The following is a 23837-nucleotide window of genomic DNA, read 5'->3' on the forward strand; positions in this document are numbered from 1 at the left end:
ACTTGAAGTAACTCAGAAAGTGAAGGACACTTATCCTGTGATATCACTTAATGGTGTTACCTAAAAATTGATACCAGTGAAGGTTTTTCACAGAGCAAGGCAATCAAAGATTCGATCAACAAACGTATGGTTAACCAAATGGAAAGGTTTGAGGATTGGATAAATTAGCATATTGCGGGAAACAGAGCTACGCCAACACATGTGAAATATATAAGCACCAAATACCTACGGAATACCAAGAGAAGACTACTCAACGTTGTGTCGTAAGCCACATGGGAAATGGATCCGAAGATGAACAGATATGTGTATTTGTGTGCAAGAAACACATCTTGCACACCTAGAACAAACAAAACGTTGTAATCGAATTTGCTGTGATAACAGATAAAAATTAAATTAAGAAAAGCCAACAAGAAGTAATGAGACATAAACTAATGGGGGGTTTTCCTGGCATACTCCATTCTAACGTACAAGTTGGAACGTTACACACAGGAAGGCTCTCTTGCCCTTGTAACCAGATTTGGGAATGGAGAAATGCCGCAGCCATGCGACCGTGTCTTGCAAAAGCAGCTTCAAACACAGGGCTAAGGGTCACCTAATATTCACAAGAATTGCAGATCTGTAAATGACACCTGCCCTCAAAACAAATCCTGGCTTCGAATATCGACGGAAAATTCAAAAGAGGGCAACCTTTCAAGAAGACAGTTTCAAGAGTATGTTTAACTCACATTTTTTTTCCTTCTTGGTTTTTTTTGGTTTCACAAAAATGGAAGAAGCTCAACACCAGGGATTAATAAAGACATGCCAACTCAATCTACAAAAACGTTTACCTGACAACAGTCAGAATGATCATCAGCAAAAAAGCTCTAAACAATAAATGCTCAAGGGGTTTTAGAGAACTGTGTACCCTCTAGCTGCTGCTGGGAGGTCAAATAGTAGCAGCCAGTGGTGAGAACTTAAAGGAGGTGCGTTTAAGGGTAAAAATTGAGCTACCATATGATCTGGTAGCTCGCTACTGGCTCTATCACCTGACAATACCAGAATCAAAAAGACACAGGCTGACAATCCTACGATGCAGCACTATTTACCCTAGCCAAGACTTGGAAGAACCAAAATTTCCATCAACACATGAATGCACAAAGAACAAGTGGTCCATGTACAAGATGGAGTATTACTCCGATAAAAAATATAACTATAAAAAACAAACATAAGTAAGGAGACATAAGCTTTGGGTGTTTATCCGGGCACATTCCACTCTAATTTACACCCAAGGAACACTACTTCCAGGAAGGTACTCTTTCCCTAGTAACCAGTGTGGGGAACGTAGAAATGCTGCCGCCCTGTGCCCGTTTGCCCCAAGAGCACTTTTGAAACCTGTGCTAAAGGTCACTGCGTATTCACAAGGACTGCAGTGCTCTAAATGACACCTGCCAACAAAATATGTTGAGGGATGTAATGGCTAAAAAAATTCAAAATGTGACACATACTTCAAGAAACCATTTGAATAGGTAAGCTGTACTCACTCTTTAAAAAACAATAAAAAAGTACATGGCTATAAGCTCCATATAAGGAATTATTAGACACATGCAAATCCAGCCACAAAAACGTATCACCTCACACCAGTCAGAATGACCGTGAGCACAAAAAATACAAACAGTAAATGCTGAAGAGGTTGTGAAGAAACGCATACCCTCAACTTTAATTGGCTCATAAACTTGTAAGTGCCGCTAATGAAAATAGAATGGAACAGTCTTTAAAAGGTAAACCTTGAGATACCATATGATCCCACAGTTCCACTCCTTGGCCTATAACCTAGGAAGACAGAAATGGAATGACACATTCAGGCAAAACTGCACTGCAGCAGAGTTACAAGAGCCAAAACCTAGAAACAAACAAAATGTCCATCAGGAGACGAATGGACAAAGAATAACTTGTACATGTACAGATGGATTATTAGCCATGGGAAAAAAATGAAACAATGCAGTTGGCAGACCCATAGATGACTCTGGAGGTAGTCACACAACTTGAAGTAAGTCAGAAAGCGAAAGACACGTATCCTATGATATCAATCATAGGTGTTACCCAAAAATTGATACCAATGAAGATATTTCCACAGAGAAAGGCAATCACGGGTTTATTAAACAGACTTATGATTAACCAATTGGAAAGTTGCGAAGATCGGATACATTAGGATATTGGAGTTAACGGAGATATACAAACACACGTGACATATGTAATCACAAAATACCCGCAGAATTTCAAGAGAAGACTACTCAACACTGTGTCATAACCTACATGGCAAATGGATCCCAAGATGAATACATATACGTATCGGTGCCAAAAACACACACATCTGGCTCACGTAGAACACACAAAACATCATCATCAAACCTGCTGTGATAAAAAATAAAAATTAAAATACGAACAAGAATTAATGGGGCACAAAACTATGGGGGTGCTTCCTGGCTCATTCCATCCTAACATACAACCTTGCAACACAGCTTCCAGGAAGTCTCTGTTGACTTAGTAACCAGATTTAAGAATGGAGAAATGCCGCAGCCTGGTGACCGTCTCCTGCCAAAGCAGCTTTAAAGACAGGGCTAAGGGTCCCATTATATTCACAAGAATTGCAGGCCTGTAAACGACACCTGCCCTCAAAAATACCTGGGTTGGAATATCTACCTAAAAATTCAAAGAGGGCAACTTTTCAAGGAGAAAATTTCAGGAGGCCTATTTAACTCATTTTTCCCTATCTTTCTTTTTTTCTTGTTCAGCAAAGAAGGCCATGGAAAAAGCTTAACATCAGGAATTAATGAAGACATGCAAATCCATTCTACAAAAACGTATACCTGCCAACAGACAGAACGATCATCAGCAAATAATCTCTAAACAGTAAATGCTCAAGGGGTTTTAGAGAACTGTGTAGCCTGTAGCTGCTGGTGGGATATCAAATGGTAACAGCCAGTAGTGAGAACAGAAAGGAGGTGCGTTTAAAGGTAAAAATTAAGCTACCATACGATCTGGTAGGCCCGGTACTGGGCCTATACCCTGAGAAGACCAGAGTCAAAAAGACACAGGCTGACCTCCTTACGAGGCAGCACTTTTTACCCTAGCCACGACTTTGAACAACCAAAATGTCCATCAACACATGAGTGCATACAAAAGAAGTGGTCCATGTATGCAATGGAATATTACTCTGATAAAAAATATAAATTAAATATAAAAAACAAACATAAGTAAGGAGACATATGCTTTGGGTGTTTATTCATACACATTCCACTGTAATGTACAAACAAGGAACACGACTTCAGAGACGTATTGTTTCCCTAGTAACCAGAGTGGGGAATGTAGAAATGCTGCCGCCCCGTGACCCTTTGCCGCCACAGCGGCCTTAAAACCTGTGCTAAAGGTCAATTCATATTCACAAGGACTGCAGGGCTATAAAGGACCCCTGCCAACAAAATGGTTGAAGGAGGTAATGGCCAAGAACATTCAAAATATGGCGCATACTTTAAGAAACCATTTGAATAGGTAAGCTGTACTCTTTACAAAACAATAAAAAAGTCCATAGCAATAAGCTCAATATAAGGAATTATTAGATATAGGCAAATCCAGCCACAGAAAGCTATCAGCTCACACTGGTCAGAATGACCATCAGCCAAAAAATACAAACAATAAATGCTGAAGAGGTTTTGAAGAAATTCATATCCTCAACTTTAAGTGCCTCGTAAACTGGTAAGTGCCACTAATGAAAATAGAACGGAGAAGCCTTTAAAAGGTAACCATTGCGATACCACATGATCGCGAAGACCCACTCCTTGGCCTATAACCTGGGAAGACAGAAATGGAATGACACATTCAGGCAAAACTGCACTGCAGCAGTATAACAATAGCCAAGACATGGAAACCACCAAAACGTCCATCAAGAGACGTATGGACAAAGAAGAACTGGCACTTGTACAGACGGAATATGAGCCACGGGCAAAAAAAATGAAACAATGCCGTCTGCAGCACCATAGATGAGTCTAGTGGTAATCACAACTTGAAGTAACTCAGAAAGTGAAGGACACTTATCCTGTGATATCACTTAATGGTGTTACCTAAAAATTGATACCAGTGAAGGTTTTTCACAGAGCAAGGCAATCAAAGATTCGATCAACAAACGTATGGTTAACCAAATGGAAAGGTTTGAGGATTGGATAAATTAGCATATTGCGGGAAACAGAGCTACGCCAACACATGTGAAATATATAAGCACCAAATACCTACGGAATACCAAGAGAAGACTACTCAACGTTGTGTCGTAAGCCACATGGGAAATGGATCCGAAGATGAACAGATATGTGTATTTGTGTGCAAGAAACACATCTTGCACACCTAGAACAAACAAAACGTTGTAATCGAATTTGCTGTGATAACAGATAAAAATTAAATTAAGAAAAGCCAACAAGAAGTAATGAGACATAAACTAATGGGGGGTTTTCCTGGCATACTCCATTCTAACGTACAAGTTGGAACGTTACACACAGGAAGGCTCTCTTGCCCTTGTAACCAGATTTGGGAATGGAGAAATGCCGCAGCCATGCGACCGTGTCTTGCAAAAGCAGCTTCAAACACAGGGCTAAGGGTCACCTAATATTCACAAGAATTGCAGATCTGTAAATGACACCTGCCCTCAAAACAAATCCTGGCTTCGAATATCGACGGAAAATTCAAAAGAGGGCAACCTTTCAAGAAGACAGTTTCAAGAGTATGTTTAACTCACATTTTTTTTCCTTCTTGGTTTTTTTTGGTTTCACAAAAATGGAAGAAGCTCAACACCAGGGATTAATAAAGACATGCCAACTCAATCTACAAAAACGTTTACCTGACAACAGTCAGAATGATCATCAGCAAAAAAGCTCTAAACAATAAATGCTCAAGGGGTTTTAGAGAACTGTGTACCCTCTAGCTGCTGCTGGGAGGTCAAATAGTAGCAGCCAGTGGTGAGAACTTAAAGGAGGTGCGTTTAAGGGTAAAAATTGAGCTACCATATGATCTGGTAGCTCGCTACTGGCTCTATCACCTGACAATACCAGAATCAAAAAGACACAGGCTGACAATCCTACGATGCAGCACTATTTACCCTAGCCAAGACTTGGAAGAACCAAAATTTCCATCAACACATGAATGCACAAAGAACAAGTGGTCCATGTACAAGATGGAGTATTACTCCGATAAAAAATATAACTATAAAAAACAAACATAAGTAAGGAGACATAAGCTTTGGGTGTTTATCCGGGCACATTCCACTCTAATTTACACCCAAGGAACACTACTTCCAGGAAGGTACTCTTTCCCTAGTAACCAGTGTGGGGAACGTAGAAATGCTGCCGCCCTGTGCCCGTTTGCCCCAAGAGCACTTTTGAAACCTGTGCTAAAGGTCACTGCGTATTCACAAGGACTGCAGTGCTCTAAATGACACCTGCCAACAAAATATGTTGAGGGATGTAATGGCCAAAAAAATTCAAAATGTGACACATACTTCAAGAAACCATTTGAATAGGTAAGCTGTACTCACTCTTTAAAAAACAATAAAAAAGTACATGGCTATAAGCTCCATATAAGGAATTATTAGACACATGCAAATCCAGCCACAAAAACGTATCACCTCACACCAGTCAGAATGACCGTGAGCACAAAAAATACAAACAGTAAATGCTGAAGAGGTTGTGAAGAAACGCATACCCTCAACTTTAATTGGCTCATAAACTTGTAAGTGCCGCTAATGAAAATAGAATGGAACAGTCTTTAAAAGGTAAACCTTGAGATACCATATGATCCCACAGTTCCACTCCTTGGCCTATAACCTAGGAAGACAGAAATGGAATGACACATTCAGGCAAAACTGCACTGCAGCAGAGTTACAAGAGCCAAAACCTAGAAACAAACAAAATGTCCATCAGGAGACGAATGGACAAAGAATAACTTGTACATGTACAGATGGATTATTAGCCATGGGAAAAAAATGAAACAATGCAGTTGGCAGACCCATAGATGACTCTGGAGGTAGTCACACAACTTGAAGTAAGTCAGAAAGCGAAAGACACGTATCCTATGATATCAATCATAGGTGTTACCCAAAAATTGATACCAATGAAGATATTTCCACAGAGAAAGGCAATCACGGGTTTATTAAACAGACTTATGATTAACCAATTGGAAAGTTGCGAAGATCGGATACATTAGGATATTGGAGTTAACGGAGATATACAAACACACGTGACATATGTAATCACAAAATACCCGCAGAATTTCAAGAGAAGACTACTCAACACTGTGTCATAACCTACATGGCAAATGGATCCCAAGATGAATACATATACGTATCGGTGCCAAAAACACACACATCTGGCTCACGTAGAACACACAAAACATCATCATCAAACCTGCTGTGATAAAAAATAAAAATTAAAATACGAACAAGAATTAATGGGGCACAAAACTATGGGGGTGCTTCCTGGCTCATTCCATCCTAACATACAACCTTGCAACACAGCTTCCAGGAAGTCTCTGTTGACTTAGTAACCAGATTTAAGAATGGAGAAATGCCGCAGCCTGGTGACCGTCTCCTGCCAAAGCAGCTTTAAAGACAGGGCTAAGGGTCCCATTATATTCACAAGAATTGCAGGCCTGTAAACGACACCTGCCCTCAAAAATACCTGGGTTGGAATATCTACCTAAAAATTCAAAGAGGGCAACTTTTCAAGGAGAAAATTTCAGGAGGCCTATTTAACTCATTTTTCCCTATCTTTCTTTTTTTCTTGTTCAGCAAAGAAGGCCATGGAAAAAGCTTAACATCAGGAATTAATGAAGACATGCAAATCCATTCTACAAAAACGTATACCTGCCAACAGACAGAACGATCATCAGCAAATAATCTCTAAACAGTAAATGCTCAAGGGGTTTTAGAGAACTGTGTAGCCTGTAGCTGCTGGTGGGATATCAAATGGTAACAGCCAGTAGTGAGAACAGAAAGGAGGTGCGTTTAAAGGTAAAAATTAAGCTACCATACGATCTGGTAGGCCCGGTAGTGGGCCTATACCCTGAGAAGACCAGAGTCAAAAAGACACAGGCTGACCTCCTTACGAGGCAGCACTTTTTACCCTAGCCACGACTTTGAACAACCAAAATGTCCATCAACACATGAGTGCATACAAAAGAAGTGGTCCATGTATGCAATGGAATATTACTCTGATAAAAAATATAAATTAAATATAAAAAACAAACATAAGTAAGGAGACATATGCTTTGGGTGTTTATTCATACACATTCCACTGTAATGTACAAACAAGGAACACGACTTCAGAGACGTATTGTTTCCCTAGTAACCAGAGTGGGGAATGTAGAAATGCTGCCGCCCCGTGACCCTTTGCCGCCACAGCGGCCTTAAAACCTGTGCTAAAGGTCAATTCATATTCACAAGGACTGCAGGGCTATAAAGGACCCCTGCCAACAAAATGGTTGAAGGAGGTAATGGCCAAGAACATTCAAAATATGGCGCATACTTTAAGAAACCATTTGAATAGGTAAGCTGTACTCTTTACAAAACAATAAAAAAGTCCATAGCAATAAGCTCAATATAAGGAATTATTAGATATAGGCAAATCCAGCCACAGAAAGCTATCAGCTCACACTGGTCAGAATGACCATCAGCCAAAAAATACAAACAATAAATGCTGAAGAGGTTTTGAAGAAATTCATATCCTCAACTTTAAGTGCCTCGTAAACTGGTAAGTGCCACTAATGAAAATAGAACGGAGAAGCCTTTAAAAGGTAACCATTGCGATACCACATGATCGCGAAGACCCACTCCTTGGCCTATAACCTGGGAAGACAGAAATGGAATGACACATTCAGGCAAAACTGCACTGCAGCAGTATAACAATAGCCAAGACATGGAAACCACCAAAACGTCCATCAAGAGACGTATGGACAAAGAAGAACTGGCACTTGTACAGACGGAATATGAGCCACGGGCAAAAAAAATGAAACAATGCCGTCTGCAGCACCATAGATGAGTCTAGTGGTAATCACAACTTGAAGTAACTCAGAAAGTGAAGGACACTTATCCTGTGATATCACTTAATGGTGTTACCTAAAAATTGATACCAGTGAAGGTTTTTCACAGAGCAAGGCAATCAAAGATTCGATCAACAAACGTATGGTTAACCAAATGGAAAGGTTTGAGGATTGGATAAATTAGCATATTGCGGGAAACAGAGCTACGCCAACACATGTGAAATATATAAGCACCAAATACCTACGGAATACCAAGAGAAGACTACTCAACGTTGTGTCGTAAGCCACATGGGAAATGGATCCGAAGATGAACAGATATGTGTATTTGTGTGCAAGAAACACATCTTGCACACCTAGAACAAACAAAACGTTGTAATCGAATTTGCTGTGATAACAGATAAAAATTAAATTAAGAAAAGCCAACAAGAAGTAATGAGACATAAACTAATGGGGGGTTTTCCTGGCATACTCCATTCTAACGTACAAGTTGGAACGTTACACACAGGAAGGCTCTCTTGCCCTTGTAACCAGATTTGGGAATGGAGAAATGCCGCAGCCATGCGACCGTGTCCTGCAAAAGCAGCTTCAAACACAGGGCTAAGGGTCACCTAATATTCACAAGAATTGCAGATCTGTAAATGACACCTGCCCTCAAAACAAATCCTGGCTTCGAATATCGACGGAAAATTCAAAAGAGGGCAACCTTTCAAGAAGACAGTTTCAAGAGTATGTTTAACTCACATTTTTTTTCCTTCTTGGTTTTTTTTGGTTTCACAAAAATGGAAGAAGCTCAACACCAGGGATTAATAAAGACATGCCAACTCAATCTACAAAAACGTTTACCTGACAACAGTCAGAATGATCATCAGCAAAAAAGCTCTAAACAATAAATGCTCAAGGGGTTTTAGAGAACTGTGTACCCTCTAGCTGCTGCTGGGAGGTCAAATAGTAGCAGCCAGTGGTGAGAACTTAAAGGAGGTGCGTTTAAGGGTAAAAATTGAGCTACCATATGATCTGGTAGCTCGCTACTGGCTCTATCACCTGACAATACCAGAATCAAAAAGACACAGGCTGACAATCCTACGATGCAGCACTATTTACCCTAGCCAAGACTTGGAAGAACCAAAATTTCCATCAACACATGAATGCACAAAGAACAAGTGGTCCATGTACAAGATGGAGTATTACTCCGATAAAAAATATAACTATAAAAAACAAACATAAGTAAGGAGACATAAGCTTTGGGTGTTTATCCGGGCACATTCCACTCTAATTTACACCCAAGGAACACTACTTCCAGGAAGGTACTCTTTCCCTAGTAACCAGTGTGGGGAACGTAGAAATGCTGCCGCCCTGTGCCCGTTTGCCCCAAGAGCACTTTTGAAACCTGTGCTAAAGGTCACTGCGTATTCACAAGGACTGCAGTGCTCTAAATGACACCTGCCAACAAAATATGTTGAGGGATGTAATGGCCAAAAAAATTCAAAATGTGACACATACTTCAAGAAACCATTTGAATAGGTAAGCTGTACTCACTCTTTAAAAAACAATAAAAAAGTACATGGCTATAAGCTCCATATAAGGAATTATTAGACACATGCAAATCCAGCCACAAAAACGTATCACCTCACACCAGTCAGAATGACCGTGAGCACAAAAAATACAAACAGTAAATGCTGAAGAGGTTGTGAAGAAACGCATACCCTCAACTTTAATTGGCTCATAAACTTGTAAGTGCCGCTAATGAAAATAGAATGGAACAGTCTTTAAAAGGTAAACCTTGAGATACCATATGATCCCACAGTTCCACTCCTTGGCCTATAACCTAGGAAGACAGAAATGGAATGACACATTCAGGCAAAACTGCACTGCAGCAGAGTTACAAGAGCCAAAACCTAGAAACAAACAAAATGTCCATCAGGAGACGAATGGACAAAGAATAACTTGTACATGTACAGATGGATTATTAGCCATGGGAAAAAAATGAAACAATGCAGTTGGCAGACCCATAGATGACTCTGGAGGTAGTCACACAACTTGAAGTAAGTCAGAAAGCGAAAGACACGTATCCTATGATATCAATCATAGGTGTTACCCAAAAATTGATACCAATGAAGATATTTCCACAGAGAAAGGCAATCACGGGTTTATTAAACAGACTTATGATTAACCAATTGGAAAGTTGCGAAGATCGGATACATTAGGATGTTGGAGTTAACGGAGATATGCAAACACACGTGACATATGTAATCACAAAATACCCGCAGAATTTCAAGAGAAGACTACTCAACACTGTGTCATAACCTACATGGCAAATGGATCCCAAGATGAATACATATACGTATCGGTGCCAAAAACACACACATCTGGCTCACGTAGAACACACAAAACATCATCATCAAATCTGCTGTGATAAAAAATAAAAATTAAAATACGAACAAGAATTAATGGGGCACAAAACTATGGGGGTGCTTCCTGGCTCATTCCATCCTAACATACAACCTTGCAACACAGCTTCCAGGAAATCTCTGTTGACTTAGTAACCAGATTTAAGAATGGAGAAATGCCGCAGCCTGGTGACCGTCTCCTGCCAAAGCAGCTTTAAAGACAGGGCTAAGGGTCCCATTATATTCACAAGAATTGCAGGCCTGTAAACGACACCTGCCCTCAAAAATACCTGGGTTGGAATATCTACCTAAAAATTCAAAGAGGGCAACTTTTCAAGGAGAAAATTTCAGGAGGCCTATTTAACTCATTTTTCCCTATCTTTCTTTTTTTCTTGTTCAGCAAAGAAGGCCATGGAAAAAGCTTAACATCAGGAATTAATGAAGACATGCAAATCCATTCTACAAAAACGTATACCTGCCAACAGACAGAACGATCATCAGCAAATAATCTCTAAACAGTAAATGCTCAAGGGGTTTTAGAGAACTGTGTAGCCTGTAGCTGCTGGTGGGATATCAAATGGTAACAGCCAGTAGTGAGAACAGAAAGGAGGTGCGTTTAAAGGTAAAAATTAAGCTACCATACGATCTGGTAGGCCCGGTACTGGGCCTATACCCTGAGAAGACCAGAGTCAAAAAGACACAGGCTGACCTCCTTACGAGGCAGCACTTTTTACCCTAGCCACGACTTTGAACAACCAAAATGTCCATCAACACATGAGTGCATACAAAAGAAGTGGTCCATGTATGCAATGGAATATTACTCTGATAAAAAATATAAATTAAATATAAAAAACAAACATAAGTAAGGAGACATATGCTTTGGGTGTTTATTCATACACATTCCACTGTAATGTACAAACAAGGAACACGACTTCAGAGACGTATTGTTTCCCTAGTAACCAGAGTGGGGAATGTAGAAATGCTGCCGCCCCGTGACCCTTTGCCGCCACAGCGGCCTTAAAACCTGTGCTAAAGGTCAATTCATATTCACAAGGACTGCAGGGCTATAAAGGACCCCTGCCAACAAAATGGTTGAAGGAGGTAATGGCCAAGAACATTCAAAATATGGCGCATACTTTAAGAAACCATTTGAATAGGTAAGCTGTACTCTTTACAAAACAATAAAAAAGTCCATAGCAATAAGCTCAATATAAGGAATTATTAGATATAGGCAAATCCAGCCACAGAAAGCTATCAGCTCACACTGGTCAGAATGACCATCAGCCAAAAAATACAAACAATAAATGCTGAAGAGGTTTTGAAGAAATTCATATCCTCAACTTTAAGTGCCTCGTAAACTGGTAAGTGCCACTAATGAAAATAGAACGGAGAAGCCTTTAAAAGGTAACCATTGCGATACCACATGATCGCGAAGACCCACTCCTTGGCCTATAACCTGGGAAGACAGAAATGGAATGACACATTCAGGCAAAACTGCACTGCAGCAGTATAACAATAGCCAAGACATGGAAACCACCAAAACGTCCATCAAGAGACGTATGGACAAAGAAGAACTGGCACTTGTACAGACGGAATATGAGCCACGGGCAAAAAAAATGAAACAATGCCGTCTGCAGCACCATAGATGAGTCTAGTGGTAATCACAACTTGAAGTAACTCAGAAAGTGAAGGACACTTATCCTGTGATATCACTTAATGGTGTTACCTAAAAATTGATACCAGTGAAGGTTTTTCACAGAGCAAGGCAATCAAAGATTCGATCAACAAACGTATGGTTAACCAAATGGAAAGGTTTGAGGATTGGATAAATTAGCATATTGCGGGAAACAGAGCTACGCCAACACATGTGAAATATATAAGCACCAAATACCTACGGAATACCAAGAGAAGACTACTCAACGTTGTGTCGTAAGCCACATGGGAAATGGATCCGAAGATGAACAGATATGTGTATTTGTGTGCAAGAAACACATCTTGCACACCTAGAACAAACAAAACGTTGTAATCGAATTTGCTGTGATAACAGATAAAAATTAAATTAAGAAAAGCCAACAAGAAGTAATGAGACATAAACTAATGGGGGGTTTTCCTGGCATACTCCATTCTAACGTACAAGTTGGAACGTTACACACAGGAAGGCTCTCTTGCCCTTGTAACCAGATTTGGGAATGGAGAAATGCCGCAGCCATGCGACCGTGTCCTGCAAAAGCAGCTTCAAACACAGGGCTAAGGGTCACCTAGTATTCACAGGAATTGCAGATCTGTCAATGACACCTGCCCTCAAAACAAATCCTGCCTTCGAATATCGACGGAAAATTCAAAAGAGGGCAACCTTTCAAGAAGACAGTTTCAAGAGTATGTTTAACTCACATTTTTTTTCCTTCTTGGTTTTTTTTGGTTTCACAAAAATGGAAGAAGCTCAACACCAGGGATTAATAAAGACATGCCAACTCAATCTACAAAAACGTTTACCTGACAACAGTCAGAATGATCATCAGCAAAAAAGCTCTAAACAATAAATGCTCAAGGGGTTTTAGAGAACTGTGTACCCTCTAGCTGCTGCTGGGAGGTCAAATAGTAGCAGCCAGTGGTGAGAACTTAAAGGAGGTGCGTTTAAGGGTAAAAATTGAGCTACCATATGATCTGGTAGCTCGCTACTGGCTCTATCACCTGACAATACCAGAATCAAAAAGACACAGGCTGACAATCCTACGATGCAGCACTATTTACCCTAGCCAAGACTTGGAAGAACCAAAATTTCCATCAACACATGAATGCACAAAGAACAAGTGGTCCATGTACAAGATGGAGTATTACTCCGATAAAAAATATAACTATAAAAAACAAACATAAGTAAGGAGACATAAGCTTTGGGTGTTTATCCGGGCACATTCCACTCTAATTTACACCCAAGGAACACTACTTCCAGGAAGGTACTCTTTCCCTAGTAACCAGTGTGGGGAACGTAGAAATGCTGCCGCCCTGTGCCCGTTTGCCCCAAGAGCACTTTTGAAACCTGTGCTAAAGGTCACTGCGTATTCACAAGGACTGCAGTGCTCTAAATGACACCTGCCAACAAAATATGTTGAGGGATGTAATGGCCAAAAAAATTCAAAATGTGACACATACTTCAAGAAACCATTTGAATAGGTAAGCTGTACTCACTCTTTAAAAAACAATAAAAAAGTACATGGCTATAAGCTCCATATAAGGAATTATTAGACACATGCAAATCCAGCCACAAAAACGTATCACCTCACACCAGTCAGAATGACCGTGAGCACAAAAAATACAAACAGTAAATGCTGAAGAGGTTGTGAAGAAACGCATACCCTCAACTTTAATTGGCTCATAAACTTGTAAGTGCCGCTAATGAAAATAGAATGGAACAGTCTTTAAAAGGTAAACCTTGAGATACCATATGATCCCACAGTTCCACTCCTTGGCCTATAACCTAGGAAGACAGAAATGGAATGACACATTCAGGCAAAACTGCACTGCAGCAGAGTTACAAGAGCCAAAACCTAGAAACAAACAAAATGTCCATCAGGAGACGAATGGACAAAGAATAACTTGTACATGTACAGGTGGATTATTAGCCATGGGAAAAAAATGAAACAATGCAGTTGGCAGACCCATAGATGACTCTGGAGGTAGTCACACAACTTGAAGTAAGTCAGAAAGCGAAAGACACGTATCCTATGATATCAATCATAGGTGTTACCCAAAAATTGATACCAATGAAGATATTTCCACAGAGAAAGGCAATCACGGGTTTATTAAACAGACTTATGATTAACCAATTGGAAAGTTGCGAAGATCGGATACATTAGGATATTGGAGTTAACGGAGATATGCAAACACACGTGACATATGTAATCACAAAATACCCGCAGAATTTCAAGAGAAGACTACTCAACACTGTGTCATAACCTACATGGCAAATGGATCCCAAGATGAATACATATACGTATCGGTGCCAAAAACACACACATCTGGCTCACGTAGAACACACAAAACATCATCATCAAATCTGCTGTGATAAAAAATAAAAATTAAAATACGAACAAGAATTAATGGGGCACAAAACTATGGGGGTGCTTCCTGGCTCATTCCATCCTAACATACAACCTTGCAACACAGCTTCCAGGAAGTCTCTGTTGACTTAGTAACCAGATTTAAGAATGGAGAAATGCCGCAGCCTGGTGACCGTCTCCTGCCAAAGCAGCTTTAAAGACAGGGCTAAGGGTCCCATTATATTCACAAGAATTGCAGGCCTGTAAACGACACCTGCCCTCAAAAATACCTGGGTTGGAATATCTACCTAAAAATTCAAAGAGGGCAACTTTTCAAGGAGAAAATTTCAGGAGGCCTATTTAACTCATTTTTCCCTATCTTTCTTTTTTTCTTGTTCAGCAAAGAAGGCCATGGAAAAAGCTTAACATCAGGAATTAATGAAGACATGCAAATCCATTCTACAAAAACGTATACCTGCCAACAGACAGAACGATCATCAGCAAATAATCTCTAAACAGTAAATGCTCAAGGGGTTTTAGAGAACTGTGTAGCCTGTAGCTGCTGGTGGGATATCAAATGGTAACAGCCAGTAGTGAGAACAGAAAGGAGGTGCGTTTAAAGGTAAAAATTAAGCTACCATACGATCTGGTAGGCCCGGTACTGGGCCTATACCCTGAGAAGACCAGAATCAAAAAGACACAGGCTGACCTCCTTACGAGGCAGCACTTTTTACCCTAGCCACGACTTTGAACAACCAAAATGTCCATCAACACATGAGTGCATACAAAAGAAGTGGTCCATGTATGCAATGGAATATTACTCTGATAAAAAATATAAATTAAATATAAAAAACAAACATAAGTAAGGAGACATATGCTTTGGGTGTTTATTCATACACATTCCACTGTAATGTACAAACAAGGAACACGACTTCAGAGACGTATTGTTTCCCTAGTAACCAGAGTGGGGAATGTAGAAATGCTGCCGCCCCGTGACCCTTTGCCGCCACAGCGGCCTTAAAACCTGTGCTAAAGGTCAATTCATATTCCCAAGGACTGCAGGGCTATAAAGGACCCCTGCCAACAAAATGGTTGAAGGAGGTAATGGCCAAGAACATTCAAAATATGGCGCATACTTTAAGAAACCATTTGAATAGGTAAGCTGTACTCTTTACAAAACAATAAAAAAGTCCATAGCAATAAGCTCAATATAAGGAATTATTAGATATAGGCAAATCCAGCCACAGAAAGCTATCAGCTCACACTGGTCAGAATGACCATCAGCCAAAAAATACAAACAATAAATGCTGAAGAGGTTTTGAAGAAATTCATATCCTCAACTTTAAGTGCCTCGTAAACTGGTAAGTGCCACTAATGAAAATAGAACGGAGAAGCCTTTAAAAGGTAACCATTGCGATACCACATGATCGCGAAGACCCACTCCTTGGCCTATAACCTAGGAAGACAGAAATGGAATGACACATTCAGGCAAAACTGCACTGCAGCAGTATAACAATAGCCAAGACATGGAAACCACCAAAACGTCCATCAAGAGACGTATGGACAAAGAAGAACTGGCACTTGTACAGACGGAATATGAGCCACGGGCAAAAAAAATGAAACAATGCCGTCTGCAGCACCATAGATGAGTCTAGTGGTAATCACAACTTGAAGTAACTCAGAAAGTGAAGGACACATATCCTGTGATATCACTTAATGGTGTTACCTAAAAATTGATACCAGTGAAGGTTTTTCACAGAGAAAGGCAATCAAAGATTCGATCAACAAACGTATGGTTAACCAAATGGAAAGGTTTGAGGATTGGATAAATTAGCATATTGCGGGAAACAGAGATACGCCAACACATGTGAAATATATAAGCACTAAATACCTAGGGAATACCAAGAGAAGACTACTCAACGTTGTGTCGTAAGCCACATGGGAAATGGATCCGAAGATGAACAGATATGTGTATTTGTGTGAAAGAAACACATCTTGCACACTTAGAACAAACAAAACGTTGTAATCGAATTTGCTGTGATAACAAATAAAAATTAAATTAAGAAAAGCCAACAAGAAGTAATGAGACATAAACTAATGGGGGGTTTTCCTGGCATACTCCATTCTAACGTACAAGTTGGAACGTTACACACAGGAAGGCTCTCTTGCCCTTGTAACCAGATTTGGGAATGGAGAAATGCCGCAGCCATGCGACCGTGTCCTGCAAAAGCAGCTTCAAACACAGGGCTAAGGGTCACCTAATATTCACAAGAATTGCAGATCTGTAAATGACACCTGCCCTCAAAACAAATCCTGGCTTCGAATATCGACGGAAAATTCAAAAGAGGGCAACCTTTCAAGAAGACAGTTTCAAGAGTATGTTTAACTCACATTTTTTTTCCTTCTTGGTTTTTTTTGGTTTCACAAAAATGGAAGAAGCTCAACACCAGGGATTAATAAAGACATGCCAACTCAATCTACAAAAACGTTTACCTGACAACAGTCAGAATGATCATCAGCAAAAAAGCTCTAAACAATAAATGCTCAAGGGGTTTTAGAGAACTGTGTACCCTCTAGCTGCTGCTGGGAGGTCAAATAGTAGCAGCCAGTGGTGAGAACTTAAAGGAGGTGCGTTTAAGGGTAAAAATTGAGCTACCATATGATCTGGTAGCTCGCTACTGGCTCTATCACCTGACAATACCAGAATCAAAAAGACACAGGCTGACAATCCTACGATGCAGCACTATTTACCCTAGCCAAGACTTGGAAGAACCAAAATTTCCATCAACACATGAATGCACAAAGAACAAGTGGTCCATGTACAAGATGGAGTATTACTCCGATAAAAAATATAACTATAAAAAACAAACATAAGTAAGGAGACATAAGCTTTGGGTGTTTATCCGGGCACATTCCACTCTAATTTACACCCAAGGAACACTACTTCCAGGAAGGTACTCTTTCCCTAGTAACCAGTGTGGGGAACGTAGAAATGCTGCCGCCCTGTGCCCGTTTGCCCCAAGAGCACTTTTGAAACCTGTGCTAAAGGTCACTGCGTATTCACAAGGACTGCAGTGCTCTAAATGACACCTGCCAACAAAATATGTTGAGGGATGTAATGGCCAAAAAAATTCAAAATGTGACACATACTTCAAGAAACCATTTGAATAGGTAAGCTGTACTCACTCTTTAAAAAACAATAAAAAAGTACATGGCTATAAGCTCCATATAAGGAATTATTAGACACATGCAAATCCAGCCACAAAAACGTATCACCTCACACCAGTCAGAATGACCGTGAGCACAAAAAATACAAACAGTAAATGCTGAAGAGGTTGTGAAGAAACGCATACCCTCAACTTTAATTGGCTCATAAACTTGTAAGTGCCGCTAATGAAAATAGAATGGAACAGTCTTTAAAAGGTAAACCTTGAGATACCATATGATCCCACAGTTCCACTCCTTGGCCTATAACCTAGGAAGACAGAAATGGAATGACACATTCAGGCAAAACTGCACTGCAGCAGAGTTACAAGAGCCAAAACCTAGAAACAAACAAAATGTCCATCAGGAGACGAATGGACAAAGAATAACTTGTACATGTACAGATGGATTATTAGCCATGGGAAAAAAATGAAACAATGCAGTTGGCAGACCCATAGATGACTCTGGAGGTAGTCACACAACTTGAAGTAAGTCAGAAAGCGAAAGACACGTATCCTATGATATCAATCATAGGTGTTACCCAAAAATTGATACCAATGAAGATATTTCCACAGAGAAAGGCAATCACGGGTTTATTAAACAGACTTATGATTAACCAATTGGAAAGTTGCGAAGATCGGATACATTAGGATGTTGGAGTTAACGGAGATATGCAAACACACGTGACATATGTAATCACAAAATACCCGCAGAATTTCAAGAGAAGACTACTCAACACTGTGTCATAACCTACATGGCAAATGGATCCCAAGATGAATACATATACGTATCGGTGCCAAAAACACACACATCTGGCTCACGTAGAACACACAAAACATCATCATCAAATCTGCTGTGATAAAAAATAAAAATTAAAATACGAACAAGAATTAATGGGGCACAAAACTATGGGGGTGCTTCCTGGCTCATTCCATCCTAACATACAACCTTGCAACACAGCTTCCAGGAAGTCTCTGTTGACTTAGTAACCAGATTTAAGAATGGAGAAATGCCGCAGCCTGGTGACCGTCTCCTGCCAAAGCAGCTTTAAAGACAGGGCTAAGGGTCCCATTATATTCACAAGAATTGCAGGCCTGTAAACGACACCTGCCCTCAAAAATACCTGGGTTGGAATATCTACCTAAAAATTCAAAGAGGGCAACTTTTCAAGGAGAAAATTTCAGGAGGCCTATTTAACTCATTTTTCCCTATCTTTCTTTTTTTCTTGTTCAGCAAAGAAGGCCATGGAAAAAGCTTAACATCAGGAATTAATGAAGACATGCAAATCCATTCTACAAAAACGTAAACCTGCCAACAGACAGAACGATCATCAGCAAATAATCTCTAAACAGTAAATGCTCAAGGAGTTTTAGAGAACTGTGTAGCCTGTAGCTGCTGGTGGGATATCAAATGGTAACAGCCAGTAGTGAGAACAGAAAGGAGGTGCGTTTAAAGGTAAAAATTAAGCTACCATACGATCTGGTAGGCCCGGTACTGGGCCTATACCCTGAGAAGACCAGAATCAAAAAGACACAGGCTGACCTCCTTACGAGGCAGCACTTTTTACCCTAGCCACGACTTTGAACAACCAAAATGTCCATCAACACATGAGTGCATACAAAAGAAGTGGTCCATGTATGCAATGGAATATTACTCTGATAAAAAATATAAATTAAATATAAAAAACAAACATAAGTAAGGAGACATATGCTTTGGGTGTTTATTCATACACATTCCACTGTAATGTACAAACAAGGAACACGACTTCAGAGACGTATTGTTTCCCTAGTAACCAGAGTGGGGAATGTAGAAATGCTGCCGCCCCGTGACCCTTTGCCGCCACAGCGGCCTTAAAACCTGTGCTAAAGGTCAATTCATATTCCCAAGGACTGCAGGGCTATAAAGGACCCCTGCCAACAAAATGGTTGAAGGAGGTAATGGCCAAGAACATTCAAAATATGGCGCATACTTTAAGAAACCATTTGAATAGGTAAGCTGTACTCTTTACAAAACAATAAAAAAGTCCATAGCAATAAGCTCAATATAAGGAATTATTAGATATAGGCAAATCCAGCCACAGAAAGCTATCAGCTCACACTGGTCAGAATGACCATCAGCCAAAAAATACAAACAATAAATGCTGAAGAGGTTTTGAAGAAATTCATATCCTCAACTTTAAGTGCCTCGTAAACTGGTAAGTGCCACTAATGAAAATAGAACGGAGAAGCCTTTAAAAGGTAACCATTGCGATACCACATGATCGCGAAGACCCACTCCTTGGCCTATAACCTGGGAAGACAGAAATGGAATGACACATTCAGGCAAAACTGCACTGCAGCAGTATAACAATAGCCAAGACATGGAAACCACCAAAACGTCCATCAAGAGACGTATGGACAAAGAAGAACTGGCACTTGTACAGACGGAATATGAGCCACGGGCAAAAAAAATGAAACAATGCCGTCTGCAGCACCATAGATGAGTCTAGTGGTAATCACAACTTGAAGTAACTCAGAAAGTGAAGGACACTTATCCTGTGATATCACTTAATGGTGTTACCTAAAAATTGATACCAGTGAAGGTTTTTCACAGAGCAAGGCAATCAAAGATTCGATCAACAAACGTATGGTTAACCAAATGGAAAGGTTTGAGGATTGGATAAATTAGCATATTGCGGGAAACAGAGCTACGCCAACACATGTGAAATATATAAGCACCAAATACCTACGGAATACCAAGAGAAGACTACTCAACGTTGTGTCGTAAGCCACATGGGAAATGGATCCGAAGATGAACAGATATGTGTATTTGTGTGCAAGAAACACATCTTGCACACCTAGAACAAACAAAACGTTATAATCGAATTTGCTGTGATAACAGATAAAAATTAAATTAAGAAAAGCCAACAAGAAGTAATGAGACATAAACTAATGGGGGGTTTTCCTGGCATACTCCATTCTAACGTACAAGTTGGAACGTTACACACAGGAAGGCTCTCTTGCCCTTGTAACCAGATTTGGGAATGGAGAAATGCCGCAGCCATGCGACCGTGTCCTGCAAAAGCAGCTTCAAACACAGGGCTAAGGGTCACCTAATATTCACAAGAATTGCAGATCTGTAAATGACACCTGCCCTCAAAACAAATCCTGGCTTCGAATATCGACGGAAAATTCAAAAGAGGGCAACCTTTCAAGAAGACAGTTTCAAGAGTATGTTTAACTCACATTTTTTTTCCTTCTTGGGTTTTTTTGGTTTCACAAAAATGGAAGAAGCTCAACACCAGGGATTAATAAAGACATGCCAACTCAATCTACAAAAACGTTTACCTGACAACAGTCAGAATGATCATCAGCAAAAAAGCTCTAAACAATAAATGCTCAAGGGGTTTTAGAGAACTGTGTACCCTCTAGCTGCTGCTGGGAGGTCAAATAGTAGCAGCCAGTGGTGAGAACTTAAAGGAGGTGCGTTTAAGGGTAAAAATTGAGCTACCATATGATCTGGTAGCTCGCTACTGGCTCTATCACCTGACAATACCAGAATCAAAAAGACACAGGCTGACAATCCTACGATGCAGCACTATTTACCCTAGCCAAGACTTGGAAGAACCAAAATTTCCATCAACACATGAATGCACAAAGAACAAGTGGTCCATGTACAAGATGGAGTATTACTCCGATAAAAAATATAACTATAAAAAACAAACATAAGTAAGGAGACATAAGCTTTGGGTGTTTATCCGGGCACATTCCACTCTAATTTACACCCAAGGAACACTACTTCCAGGAAGGTACTCTTTCCCTAGTAACCAGTGTGGGGAACGTAGAAATGCTGCCGCCCTGTGCCCGTTTGCCCCAAGAGCACTTTTGAAACCTGTGCTAAAGGTCACTGCGTATTCACAAGGACTGCAGTGCTCTAAATGACACCTGCCAACAAAATATGTTGAGGGATGTAATGGCCAAAAAAATTCAAAATGTGACACATACTTCAAGAAACCATTTGAATAGGTAAGCTGTACTCACTCTTTAAAAAACAATAAAAAAGTACATGGCTATAAGCTCCATATAAGGAATTATTAGACACATGCAAATCCAGCCACAAAAACGTATCACCTCACACCAGTCAGAATGACCGTGAGCACAAAAAATACAAACAGTAAATGCTGAAGAGGTTGTGAAGAAACGCATACCCTCAACTTTAATTGGCTCATAAACTTGTAAGTGCCGCTAATGAAAATAGAATGGAACAGTCTTTAAAAGGTAAACCTTGAGATACCATATGATCCCACAGTTCCACTCCTTGGCCTATAACCTAGGAAGACAGAAATGGAATGACACATTCAGGCAAAACTGCACTGCAGCAGAGTTACAAGAGCCAAAACCTAGAAACAAACAAAATGTCCATCAGGAGACGAATGGACAAAGAATAACTTGTACATGTACAGGTGGATTATTAGCCATGGGAAAAAAATGAAACAATGCAGTTGGCAGACCCATAGATGACTCTGGAGGTAGTCACACAACTTGAAGTAAGTCAGAAAGCGAAAGACACGTATCCTATGATATCAATCATAGGTGTTACCCAAAAATTGATACCAATGAAGATATTTCCACAGAGAAAGGCAATCACGGGTTTATTAAACAGACTTATGATTAACCAATTGGAAAGTTGCGAAGATCGGATACATTAGGATATTGGAGTTAACGGAGATATGCAAACACACGTGACATATGTAATCACAAAATACCCGCAGAATTTCAAGAGAAGACTACTCAACACTGTGTCATAACCTACATGGCAAATGGATCCCAAGATGAATACATATACGTATCGGTGCCAAAAACACACACATCTGGCTCACGTAGAACACACAAAACATCATCATCAAATCTGCTGTGATAAAAAATAAAAATTAAAATACGAACAAGAATTAATGGGGCACAAAACTATGGGGGTGCTTCCTGGCTCATTCCATCCTAACATACAACCTTGCAACACAGCTTCCAGGAAGTCTCTGTTGACTTAGTAACCAGATTTAAGAATGGAGAAATGCCGCAGCCTGGTGACCGTCTCCTGCCAAAGCAGCTTTAAAGACAGGGCTAAGGGTCCCATTATATTCACAAGAATTGCAGGCCTGTAAACGACACCTGCCCTCAAAAATACCTGGGTTGGAATATCTACCTAAAAATTCAAAAGAGGGCAACTTTTCAAGGAGAAAATTTCAGGAGGCCTATTTAACTCATTTTTCCCTATCTTTCTTTTTTTCTTGTTCAGCAAAGAAGGCCATGGAAAAAGCTTAACATCAGGAATTAATGAAGACATGCAAATCCATTCTACAAAAACGTAAACCTGCCAACAGGCAGAACGATCATCAGCAAATAATCTCTAAACAGTAAATGCTCAAGGGGTTTTAGAGAACTGTGTAGCCTGTAGCTGCTGGTGGGATATCAAATGGTAACAGCCAGTAGTGAGAACAGAAAGGAGGTGCGTTTAAAGGTAAAAATTAAGCTACCATACGATCTGGTAGGCCCGGTACTGGGCCTATACCCTGAGAAGACCAGAATCAAAAAGACACAGGCTGACCTCCTTACGAGGCAGCACCTTTTACCCTAGCCACGACTTTGAACAACCAAAATGTCCATCAACACATGAGTGCATACAAAAGAAGTGGTCCATGTATGCAATGGAATATTACTCTGATAAAAAATATAAATTAAATATAAAAAACAAACATAAGTAAGGAGACATATGCTTTGGGTGTTTATTCATACACATTCCACTGTAATGTACAAACAAGGAACACGACTTCAGAGACGTATTGTTTCCCTAGTAACCAGAGTGGGGAATGTAGAAATGCTGCCGCCCCGTGACCCTTTGCCGCCACAGCGGCCTTAAAACCTGTGCTAAAGGTCAATTCATATTCACAAGGACTGCAGGGCTATAAAGGACCCCTGCCAACAAAATGGTTGAAGGAGGTAATGGCCAAGAACATTCAAAATATGGCGCATACTTTAAGAAACCATTTGAATAGCTAAGCTGTACTCTTTACAAAACAATAAAAAAGTCCATAGCAATAAGCTCAATATAAGGAATTATTAGATATAGGCAAATCCAGCCACAGAAAGCTATCAGCTCACACTGGTCAGAATGACCA

This window comes from Lagenorhynchus albirostris, chromosome 2 (genome assembly GCF_949774975.1).
Source record: "Lagenorhynchus albirostris chromosome 2, mLagAlb1.1, whole genome shotgun sequence".
NCBI classification, from domain to species: Eukaryota; Metazoa; Chordata; class Mammalia; order Artiodactyla; family Delphinidae; genus Lagenorhynchus; species Lagenorhynchus albirostris.